This window comes from Oryctolagus cuniculus, chromosome X (assembly GCF_051225735.1).
Source record: "Oryctolagus cuniculus isolate XC-2025 breed Fujian yellow rabbit chromosome X, ASM5122573v1, whole genome shotgun sequence".
NCBI classification, from domain to species: Eukaryota; Metazoa; Chordata; class Mammalia; order Lagomorpha; family Leporidae; genus Oryctolagus; species Oryctolagus cuniculus.
In genome coordinates this window covers 28,727,825-28,740,077 of record NC_142888.1, presented here as the reverse complement: position 1 = coordinate 28,740,077, position 12,253 = coordinate 28,727,825, and the positions used below count along the sequence as shown (strand labels likewise).

General features: G+C 37.5%; 1 long non-coding RNA gene across 1 annotated transcript in view; it reads left to right on the top strand.

Moving 5' to 3' along the window:
* LOC149119587 (uncharacterized) overlaps positions 1-8,175 on the top strand; it is a 298,961-nt gene extending 290,786 nt beyond the window's left edge. The window contains exons 3-4 of the long non-coding RNA XR_016227888.1: positions 6,052-6,167; positions 8,055-8,175. This is a non-coding gene — a long non-coding RNA (uncharacterized LOC149119587). The remainder of the gene's footprint in view (positions 1-6,051; positions 6,168-8,054) is intronic.
* The last annotated feature ends 4,078 nt before the right edge of the window (positions 8,176-12,253 follow it).

Genomic DNA, 12,253 nt, shown 5'->3' with positions numbered 1-12,253 from the left:
TGTTCTTATCTAAAGAAACAATTTGGGGCCACCATTGTGGTATAGTGGGTTAAGCTACCAATTGTGATACCTACCATATCAGAGCACCAATTGGCGCCCCAGCTGCTTTCCTTCCAATCCAGCTCCCTGCTAACACGGCTTGGAAGGCAGCGGAAGATGGTTGAAGTACATGAGTTCCTGCCACCAATGTGGGAGACCCAGATGGAGTTCCTGGCTTCTGGCTTTGGCCTGGTTCAGTCATGGCTGTTGCAGCCATTTGGGTAATGAACCAGCAGATGGAAGATTGATTGATTGATTGATCTGTCTCTCTTTGCCTTTCAAAAATCAATCAATCATTATGTTAAAAAAAAACACCAAGAATTCTAGTGAGGCTCAATAATAGCCATTTACAAAGATAAAATCATGTGTGTTGTCATATATTGATAGTTGTTGGTACCAACAACTATAGTTGTTGGTAGACTGCTAATCAAGATGGTTATTGTGGACAGGGCCTAGAATTGACAGTACACTCTCAAACCTGATAGCAAGAATGGTGTTCAAGGGCATGGCAAGTCTGTTATTAGTCATGGTTGTTTGTGGTGGGTGTAAGTTGTTGGATCTACATTGAAGACTGCGGTGAGAGGCAGTGGTTCAATAAACAGACAGTACAATGTGTCAAGGAATCTTGGTGGTCCTTTTAAGATCAAGGCTGAGAGGCAAGTTGATCATTATGAATCAAAAGCCAGAACTTTCTGTGTTAAAGTTATGATCCCTCTGACCAGAAAAGGGGAGCTGTAAGTACATGGGTACTTCAAAAAGTTTGTGGAAAGTGGAATTGCTTTGGTGCAAAGCAATTTAGAAGTCCTGGTGTAGGTTTTTTTCATAATACGCACTTCCATGATCTTTTTGAAGACCCCCACATATAAGGCAGAGTTTCAAAATCAAAACAGTGTTAGGGGCCTATGGGGATTCCTGGAACAAAGGCAGAGAAGTCTTATTCTCTAGCCTTGGAGACAGGGCAGAGAATTAAAGCTCATGTACTCTGCAGGAATCTGTAGTCATTGAATTTTGCCTGATGGTGAACTCCATCTGATGTAAGACTGAAGTAACTCAACTACTTGCAAACTCAAAATTGATCTATGGCAGGTAGGTGCCAATTGGAAGGTCACAGGAGTGGGAGTGGGGAGGATATGAAAGCAGGAGTAGCAGAGTCTGACATTTGTCAGCAGAACAGATTCTTGACATTTTTGAAGAACTAAATTTATTCAGTCATCGTATTTCTTCAATTGTTTCCTGGGCACATATATTTCTAGAATGTCAGTATAAATAAATAATGCACATAAAGAAAATGCTCATACATTTGTCAATTTCTACTTAAATGGTGGGTTAAACTTTCAAAAATATTTATTCTCCTTCTTGAGTATGTATAGAATACAAAAAGAAGAAAACATAGTCACAACCTTGTAGAAACTTGCAATATTAATTTATTATATGTATACATATAATACATTTAATGTGTATGCAATTAGCAAATTGTTAAGTGTCCCTAGCATCTGTCATACTGCAGATATTTGATGCATATTTACTAAACTTAGAGCTTATAAATAAATCTTGTGTCTTCCTAATATAATAGAAACTCTGTGCTTTCAGAGTTTGCAATAGAGAGCATCTCCACCTGAAAAGGAAAAGATGGACCTTGTAGCATTAACATTTACTTTTTAAACATTCATCTTCCTACTGGTGTCTCACTAGTTCCCACTGTCAACATTCTGACCTAACGAGATGGTGTTCTCCAAAAAGTAAACTCATGGCTCTCCCCAAAATGCTGCAAATTACTCTTGAGAGTAAGATGAAACATGCCACAGCTGCCACTGAGAACAATGTCTGGCACTTAGTAAGTTCTATATAAGTACTTTCTGCATATTAACTCATTTAATTCTCACAAAAACTAATGGAATAGGTACTACTCACTCAGGAAACAGAGGCACAAGATAGTGAAGTTTGTTCATGCTTACCCAGCTGGAAAGTACGAAGCTCAGAATCCCAGCCCAGGCAATGTGACTCCAGAGTCTGTCCTTGTAAGTACTATATACCCTGCTCCAAGAATTTATTCAGGTTCGTAGACAGCAAAAGGAACTCATCTCTGGGAGCACATTGTTTATACTGTAAGGCTTAGTTATCTTAATCTTTGCTTCTCCTACTTGGGCAAGTTACATCATGTGTCAGGTGCCATCTTTCTCCTTCTGCTCTGGAGTGGCCTGTCCTCTGAGGCCCTGAAGAGTTCAAAAAAGCAACAGGATGCACTTACACTTTTTCCTAAGCCCCACCCCCTTCTTCCAGGACCTGCCCTATCCTACATGACTGATACCATCCTGAATGGGAGACTGTATCTGCTATTCTTTCTACTTAATATATGTGAAAACAACAGTTAAAACTATAAAAGAACTGTTAACAAAACAAAATTTTATAATTGGTACATATATACATATATATACACACATGCACGCACACACACACACATATATATGTATGTATGTATCAAATGGTATAACTAAAATACACTGCTCTAATATCTGTTTTAGGTGAAAATGGCAAACCTCACTCAGCAAGATGTTTATGGAGTCTGTAATCAGCTATCTAGTCAGTTTGGTAGTTACACACAGAAGCATCCTGAAGAGATGAATATGTAGATTAATTTAATGATGACATAGAGAAGATTGGATTTACTGTTGCCATTCAAGAAAGAAAGAGTCATTTTTGGATTTGGGTCAGCTTGATTTGTGCTATACTACTGATGAAACCTATTTGAAAGTACAAAGAGATAAGAAATTGGGCATTTCCCTTCTTCTTTGTCATGTATTCATTACCTAAAAATTAGTTTGAACATCATTCACTACTAATATTGAATTTAGATTTTGCTTTTCCTCCTGGAAAACACTGCATTGATTTGGATATTTTACTAACACATTTCTGGAAGAAACAATTCAAATATACCACTTCACATTTCCCTTGGAATGTGTCAGATTTGCCATACTTTAAGGTTTGTTGCATAATAACCATGTAGTAAATACTAAAAGTCTGGTAATGCTATTTTTGGTTATTTCTGGGTAAATTTAAACAATATTTATCTAAAGGAGTCACACACACACACACACACACAGAGAGAGAGAGAGAGAGAGAGAGAGAGGGAGAGAGAATCTTCCATCTGCTTTTTCACTTGCCAAATGGCCACAACAGCCAGGACCAGGCCAGACTGAAGCCAGGATCCAAGAGCTTCTTCCATGTCTCCCCAAGTGCAGGGGCTCAAGAAGTTGGACCATCCTCTGCTGTTCCCCCAGGCACATTACCAGGGAGCTGGTTTGGAAGTGGAGCAGCCGGGACTTGAACCAGTGCCCATATGAGATGCTGATGTCGCAGATGGTGGCTTTACCAATTATACCACAATGCCGGCCCCTCTTGGTACATTTTTACCCCAGAAGAATAATTGTTTTCCTTGATCTTTCTAAAGATTAACAGTCACATCAATTTTCTTTCAATATCTAATCACCAATTAGAACACATGAAAAGTAGTAAACCAAGGGTGTTTTTTGTATCTTTGTTTTCTTCTAGAGCAGATAGCTAGGCTTATCTGTGCTTAGTTATTTTTAAAACAGTAAAAGATGCTTTACTCAATGCAAATATAAAATGTTCCTGTACCAGATTTATGGAACTAGCACCTCATTTGCATTTTTCAGCTCAGACATGACAAACATCCAAGCAATTTAGAACTGTTACTCATAAATTGTGTCCACTCTGGTGGACTGGTTCCTAAATTTCTTGAGCTGCTTCCCACTGGAGAATAAAATGAATTTTAAAATCTCATTCCATTTTACTGAATGTAGTGCAAATGTTTATGAATATTCACTACAAAATTAGAGGTTATTGGAGCCTTACGATTTGAATTAGTATGCAAATGTGGATTTTTGCAGTTCTCAGATACTAAAAGAGCTATTGCTTTAGCGTCTATGAAGAGAATATTGGGAAAATTCACCATCAGATGGGGGTAAATATGGGATTCCTTGAAAGTGGCAAGCAATTCAAAAGGTTTGAAAATGCTGGCACACAGAACATTGGTGAAGAACCTAAGGGAGGCTTACCTGAGTGTCCTGAGGTCTAATATGATTGTTTTTCATGTGTATGAAGAGCCAGTATTGAAAAGGAAGCATATTTTCTGTGTTGACTCTGAGAAGTCAGAACCAGTGTATACTATGAGGGTACTTTAAAAACTTTCTGGGAAAATGGCATTAAAAGATTTTTTGGGGGGCCTGGCACTATGGCGCAGCAGGTTAAAACCCTGGCCTGCAGTGCTGGCATCCCATATGGGCGCCAGTTCAAGTCCTGGCTGCTCTACTTCCAATCTAGCTCTCTGCTATGGCCTGGGAAAGCAGTGGAAGATGGCCCAAGTCCTTGGGTCCCCTGCACCCACGTGGGAGACCTGGAAGAAGCTCCTGGCTCCTGGCTTCAGATCAGCTCAGCTCCGGCTGTTGTTTTCATTTGGGGAGTGAGCCAGTGGATGGAGGACCTCTCTCTCTCTCTCTCTCTGGCTCTACCTCTCTCTATAACTCTTTCAAATAAATAAATCTTAAAAAAAAAAAAAAGATTTGTTTTGGTGCAAACAATTTTTAAAATTCACATATAGTCTTTTTTTAAGTTGAAAGATAGAGGACAGGGGCAGGTAGAGAGCTCCTATCTGCTGGTTCACTGCTGAAATGCCAGCAAGAGCCAGGGTTGGGCTGGCTGAAACTCAATCCTGGTCTGCCACATGAGTGGCAGGGACTCAATCACTTGAGCTGTTGCTGCTGCCTCCTAGGGACCACATTACTAGGAAGCTGGAGTTACAAGCTGCTTAAGCTGTTATTGAAGGCAAGCATTCCAGTATGGGGTGTTAACTGGCATGTTAGCTACTAGAGTAAATGCCTTCCTCTGTAAATTTTTTCATAATATAAATTTTCCATGAACTTTAAAAAATTATTTATTTATTTGAAAGGCAGAGTTATGAGGAGGGAGGGAGGTAATATATCTATCTTATATCTTATATAAATCTATCTTATATATCATATATCATATATATGTATATTTATCATATATATGTGTATATGTATGTATGTATATATGTGTGTGTGTGTGTGTGTGTGTGTGTGTGTATATATATATATCTTCAATTCACTGCTTCACTCCCCAAATGGCTACAATGGCCCGGATGGGGCCAGGCTGAAGCCAGGAAGCCTTGAACTCCATCCAGGTTTCCCACATGGGTGACAGGGGCCCAAGTACTTGGGCTATCTTCTCCTGCTTCCCAGGTGCATTAGCAGGGGCTCCATCAGAAGTAGAGCAACTGGCACTTGAACTAGTGCTCATATGTTAGGCCAGTGTTGCAGGCGGCTTAGCCTGCTGCGCCGCAGCACCAGCCCTGTATGTTTCTTATGTTTCATATAGTCTTACTGTTTCTCTACTAAGGACTCTTTTAGTGTGGCTTATTACTGTAGCACTTCTTGCAACAAAACTATAGTTGAACAATTTCAAACTGTACATACTATATGAAGTTTATATTCTGAATGGGTTTCTTATTTCTGTGTGGAATTTCATTATCTTGCAGGGTCCTATAGATAAAGATTAAATTCTATTTTTTTCTTTTGAAAAGAACAAAAAAACACCAGGACCAAGAGGGTAACCAGCTCTTTCTAACTTTGTTTATTTTATTTTTTTCGCTGAAAATGTGCTTTATTTTTTTAAAAACTTTTATTTAATAAATATAAATTTCAAAAGTACAACTTTTAGATTATAGTGGTTTTTCCCCCATAACCACCCTCCCACCCACAAATCATACCATCTCCTACTCCCTCTCCCATCCCATTCTTCATTAAAATTCATTTTAATTATCTTTATATACAGAAGATCAACTGTATATTGAGTAAAGATTTCAACAGTTTGCACGCACACAGACACACAAAGTATAAAGTACTGTTTGAAGACTAGTTTTACTGTTAATTCTCATAGTACAACACATTAAGGACAACTAACTTTGTTTAACAGGAGCTGTCTGCTAAGGAGCTCTAAAGAAGGTGGTGCGTTTTCCATGTCTGGAAGTGTTCAGCTAGAAATGGCTGTTTCAGAGATGAAGTTGTTGGAATCTCTTCAGTTGGTTTAGGGTAAGTGTCTTAGATCATTTTCCTTTGCTGTAACAAAATACCTGAGGCTGGGTACTTTATAAAGGAAAGATGCTCATTTTGGTTTGTGGTTCTGGAAGCCCAAACGCATGGTGCTGGCATCTGCTCAGCTCCTTGAGAGGTATATATGCTGCTCATGTCATGGTGGAGAAGTGGAAAGGAGAAATGGTCTGGTTCCTATGGACTGAATATGTATGCAAGAGGAAGCTGAGGAAGTCATGCTTGATTTCTAACTGTACTCATGCGATCACTAACCCACATTTGTGAGAACTACATGAATCACTTCCTGAGGATGAAAGCCCCATGACCTCACTACCTCTTAAAGTTTCTGCCATCTCTTAACATAACTACATTGGAAACTATGCCTCAATATGAGTTTTAATGAGGGAAAATCATATTCAAACTATATCAGTAGGATTAACTAATTTCTGGAGTCAGTTTCTTACTCTATATTTTATTGTGTTTAATTTCTAACCTCAACCCCATCCCCACATTGAAGTAGTTAATATATGGTAATTATTTTTAGGATCTAGTTTTATAGATCATTTTAATAAGGATAGCCAGTTATTAGTTCCTTGTATTTCAGATTTCTGTATAACAAAATGTGTTGCAATATTAATTATAAAAAGTAATGATACTGTTACTATGTATAACATATAAGGTGTGTATATATATATATGTGTGTGTGTGTGTGTACAAATATATTTCCCATATACAACAACAAATAGAATCATGTCACCCAATAATAAGCCAAACACAAAGTAACAAACATGTGTAAAGAAATTTAGAAACTTTACAGAAGGACTTTAAGAAACATTTGTTTTGGGCCCGGCACCGTGGCTCACTTGGTTAATCCTCCGCCTGTGACACTGGCATCCCATATGGGCACTGGGTTCTAGTCCTGGTTGCTCCTCTTCCAATCCATCTCTCTGCTGTGGCCTGGGAGGGCAGTGGAGGATGGCCCAAGTGCTTGGGCCCTGTACCCTCATGGGAGACCAGGAGGAGGCTCCTGGCTCCTGGCTTCAGATTGGCGCAGTGCTGGCCATAGCGGCCATTTGGGGGGTAAACAAATGGAAGGAAGACCTTTCTCTCTGTATCTTTCTCTCTGTCTGTAACTCTACCTGTCAAATAAAAAAAAATAAACATTTGTTTAAATGGAAAGGTATACCTTGTTCTGGATTAGAAAGAAAATAGATAAATTTGATATGAATCTATAAACTCAGTATCATTTTTGGGAAAGTAAAATAAAATGAATCTCATAATAGTCTGGAAATATAAACAATGAAATGTCAATCAAGAAAATAAGGATAAAGAGGAATAAGAGGAGACAATTTGTACCAATTGTCAAAATAAATAAAGGCACCATAATCAAAGCTTTACTTAGGAATAGACAAGTGATTCAAAAGAACAGAATAAAGAGCCTAGAAACTGATCTAAATAAATGCAAATATTAGTAGCTGGTAAATATGATGCTTTATCTCTGTGGGGAAATAATATATTATTTAATAGGTGGTAGTAGTAAATTTACATAGTTCAAAAAACATAACGTTGAATCCCTACTTCATGTCTTAAATTAATTTCTAATACATCATATTTTATTTACATAAAATATAGAAGAATAAAATACTATAATAAAATATAGATTATTTGGGGAATATTTTTTAAAACATGACCAAAAATTAAAACAAAAAAACATAAAAGTTACCTCACCAGAGGAAAAAGTAGAAGAGTGACAAATTAAGTTTAGCCATATAAAAGTAATACTTTGGGGCTGGCATTGTGGCACAGTGAGCTAAGCAACCACCTGTGACACTGGAATCCCATATTTGAGTATCCATTTAAGTCCTGGCTGCTCTGTTTCCAATACAGCTCCCTGCTAATGTGCCTGGGAAGGTAGGGGATGATGGCCCATGTGCCCAAGCCTCTGTCACACCTGCATTGAGTTCCTGGTTCCTGGCTTTGGCCTGGTTCAGCCCTGGATGTTGCTGCCATTTGGGGGAGTGAACTAACAGATGGGAGATTGATTCATTCGTTCTCTCTCTCTCTCTCTGCCTTTCAAATAAATAAAATAAATATTTTTGAAAGTAGTAGTTTGATTCATGAAAATAAAATCAAAAGAGAAATAAAAACTGGGGAGGACTTGTAGCATATATATATATATATATATATATATATAAAATAGGTATAAGACCTACTTTATTAAGAAGTTCTAACAATAAGAAAAATATGAACAGTTCTAATGAAAGATAAGCAAGGAATTATAAAGGTACATTTAAGTATAAAAATACAAATGACTAATCAACTCATGAAAAGATGTTTAGTGTGACTCATAAGTTAGAACAAAACAAAAAATTTTCATTTAGCAGGTTCCTAACATGATTTTTCTCAACTTTTTGAAGTACTGGAAAATATTCATACTTAAGCTGTTGGTAGAGTATAAATTGTGGCAAAATTCTTATAGGGCAATTTAACAATGTTCATAAAATTTAAAATTTAAAATGCATTTGTACTTTGGTGTAACAATTTTAGTACCAGGTTTACACATTAGAAAATCTCTGAAGTATCTCAAATATGTCCATTGTGGCCATAACCTTCATAACCCTACATAGGCTGGGATACTTGGCTGCTATGGGGTAGATACAGATATGCTGATGTGGAATGACCTGTAAGATGAATTTTCTATTTATTTCTATTCTTTGCAAGATGGTTTATTGAGGACCAACTTGAGCTAGCAGTATTCTTTTTGTTTTTTTCTCCCCAGCTTTTTCAGATATAATTGACAAATAAAACTTGTATGTGTTTAAGGTATACAATGTGATGTTTTGATGTACATTGTGAAATGATTGCTTCTATCAAGATACTGAATATATTCATCCATTTCACATAGTTGTAATTTGTTGTATGTGGTAAGAACACTAAAGACCTACTTGGTGGCAAAATTCAAGTGTACAAAAGAATATTATCAACTGTGGTCATTATGGTGTATGTTAGATATCCAGAACTTAGTTATGCTGCATAATTGATACTTTGTTCCCTTTGACCAATACCTTATTTACCCTGCCTCCCTCCTCCAGTCCTTGGCAAACACCACTTTACTCTTTGTATGAACATGCCTTTTTAGGTTTCCCATATAGATAAAATAAAGCATGCATAATTTGTTTTTTTGTGTCTGGCTTATTTCTCTTAGTATAATATCTTCCAGGTTTATCCATGTTGTTGGAAATGGCATGCTTGCTTTCTTTCATGATGCTGAATAATATATATATATGAATATCATATTTTTCCATTTATTAATTGATAGACACTTAGGCTGTTTATATATCTTGGCTATAATAAATAATGCTTCAGTGAACATGAGAGTGCAGTTGATCTCTTCAGCATTCTGTTTTCAGTTACTTCTTTGGGCATATGGTACTTTTATTTGTAAGTTTTTGAGGGACTTCCATAGTGTTCTTCATAACATCTGTATTGGTTTACATTCTCACCACTGGTGTACATCCTCTTTTCCCTTGTGACCATTTCTCTTTTCTCTACTTCATCACTAATACTTGTCATCTATTGTCTTTTTGATAATAGCCATTCTGGCAAATGTAATATGATATCTGATTGTGGTTTTAATTTTTACTTCCTGTATTTAATGTTGAACATGTTTTCATAGACTTGTGGACCATTTGTATATCTTCTTTGAAGAAGTGCCTATTTAGATATTTTGTTCATTTTCTTATTGCATTATTTGTTTTTGTGCTATTGTGTTGACTTCCTTATACATTTTGAGTGTTAACTCCTTATCAGATGTCTGGTCTGCAAATATTTTTCCATCCTATATATTATCTCTTCATTTTGTTGATAGTTTCCTTTGTTATGAAGAAACATTTTAATTTGTTGCATTTCCACTTGTCTATTTTTGCTTTTGTTGCGTGTGTTTTGGGTGTCATATCCAAAAATATCATTGACCACATCAATGTCAATGTTAGTCTCTTCTGACTGAATTATTTTAAACAACCTGTCTGAGTTAGTTCACAGATTCTTTCTTATGCTTGACTGATTATACTGTGGAATCTCTATTGCAGTTTTTCATTTCATTCTTCATTTCCAGAATTTCTATTTGGTTCTTTTTTTAAGATTTATTTTATTTATTTGAAAGAAAGAGTTACAGAAAGAGGTAGATACAGAGAGAGAGAGGTCCTCCATCCGCTGGCTCACTCCCCAGATGGCCACAATGGCCACAGCTGCGCAGATCCGAAGGCAGGAGCCAGGAGCCTCCTCCGGGTCTCCCACGTGGGTGCAGGGACCCAAGGACTTGGGCCATCCTCCACCACTCTCTCAGGCCACAGTAGAGTGCTGGGCCAGAAGAGGAGCAGCTGAGACTAGAACCAGTGCCCATATGGGATGCCAGCGCCTCAGGCCAGGACTTTAACCTGCTGCACCACAGCGCTGGACCCTGGTTCTCTTTAAAAAAGTTTTCATTGGACTTCTCATTTTGTTCATACACGATTTTCCTGATTTAATTGAGTTATCTATCTGTGTTTTCTTGTAGCTCACTGAGCTTCCTTAAAATAATTACTTCAAATTCTTTATCATGCAATTCATAAATCACAATTTCTTTGTTCTTGGTTACTGAAACATTACTGCATTCCTTTGGTCGTGTCAGGTTTACTTGATTTTTTCATGTCCCTTGAAATCTTGTGTTGCTGTATTCACATTTGAAAAAAATCATCTCCTCCAGTTTTTGCTGTTTGGGTTTGGGAGAGAAAGACCCATACCAAATAGATCAGCTCAGGAATCTGGGTCACTGAGATTTTTTTCTGTGGGCATGCCAACTTCACTCCTTTTATTGTCTCATGGGAGAGAAGAGTTTGAAATGTATTTCTTCTCTTGATTCTGTAAAGCTGGTCCAGGTGCTGTGGCTGTCCTAGTTATTTTCCCTAGGTTAGTGTCCTGAAGTGTTCAATGTGCAACACCTTCTTCCAATCTCTACAGAGTTCAGATGGCTGTCTATGTGTGCTTGTGCAGGATCGGCAGTCTTGTGTGTACCATGTATGGGGGTCCTGTGCAGGGGGTCAGCTAAGATGGGGAGTGGTACATGGAATGTTTGGGGCCAGTTTCACTCAGAAACTATTTCTGTCAGCCTGCGGTTGATGCATCCTATGATGATTATAGGCAAATCTCTTGGTAAAGTTTGTGAGGTGGTTACTAGAGAGTGCATTCCTTTGTTCAGTTCCACACCTGAGTCTCTGTGTGTCAAATCCCTTTTCCTCTGCTTTAGCTATCTCTGGATTGTTTAGCCATACCAATTCCCTCACTGACCTGGCTAAGGTGATGTAGAAGTTGGTCTCTTGGGCAGTGTCCCACATGGCTGGAGAATTTGAATGCTCGCTAGATTCTTACTTTTCCCCACCAGAGAGATTGCAGATTGAGGGGATCTCCCTTGGCAGTGGACTATGCTGTTTTAGAGGTGGGACAGTGAAGGTGAAGTACAACTGTTCTTATCCTATTCAATACTTCTATTCACTGAGTTTTCCCCCAATAGAGTGTTATGACATCCCTGGCTACTTCAAAGGTCTTCTTGTCTATGAACAGTTGTTAAATTAGTCTTTGTTTTGGGAGTATTAGAGATGAAAATTCCTATTCTCTCATGTTACTAATGGCCATGTGAGCTAGCACTTTTCTAAGCTTGCTAGAATGAAGTGGGAAAGCCCTAGCCTTCAAGGTTCTTGCATTCCAACTGGCAAAAAGATAATTTTAGATAGTAAGAGTTTTCTTGAAAAGTGTAAAACAAACTAATTGGGTAGACTGATGGAGAGGGACCCAATGGAATAAATTTCAGTTTTCATTTTTAGATTCTTTTGCATTGTTTACATTGTGTTTGCTAGCTGTAAAATTTTTTTCATTTAATTATGAAAATAAGAATAAAAGAAGGCTTTATGTGATTGTAGAAGAGATGAATTTCTCTGTAGTTGAGACAAAAATATAAAATAAGGAAGTATCTAGGTTAAAATGTCTAACTCTGGAAATAAATATGATGTTTTGACTTTTGTTTTCTGTTTCTTTTTGTTTTATAAGAAATT